This window comes from Tarenaya hassleriana, unplaced genomic scaffold (assembly GCF_000463585.1).
Source record: "Tarenaya hassleriana unplaced genomic scaffold, ASM46358v1 Cleome1, whole genome shotgun sequence".
NCBI lineage: Eukaryota > Viridiplantae > Streptophyta > Magnoliopsida > Brassicales > Cleomaceae > Tarenaya > Tarenaya hassleriana.
Window position 1 is genome coordinate 7,396,278 of NW_010960187.1, and position 335 is coordinate 7,396,612.

Here is a 335-nt window from a genome sequence, read left to right on the forward strand (position 1 = left end):
TGATGGATCAGCTCAAGTCGTTGGCATTGGAGATGTCTGCTTGGAGACTAGTCTTGGTACTAGACTTGTGCTTAAGGATGTTAAGCATGTTCCAGATGTTCGTCTAAACTTGATCTCAGCGGGAAGACTTGATGATGAGGGTTTCTGCAGTACATTCAGTGGAGGTCAGTGGAAGCTTACTAGAGGCGCCATAGTTGTGGCTCGTGGGACGAAGTCTTCGTCACTATACTTAATGCACGCTAAGCTTTCTAAGGATATCATTAATGCCTTAGAGAGTGAAGATGCTATTGAGTTGTGGCACAAGAGACTTGGTCATATGAGTGAGAAAGGAATGT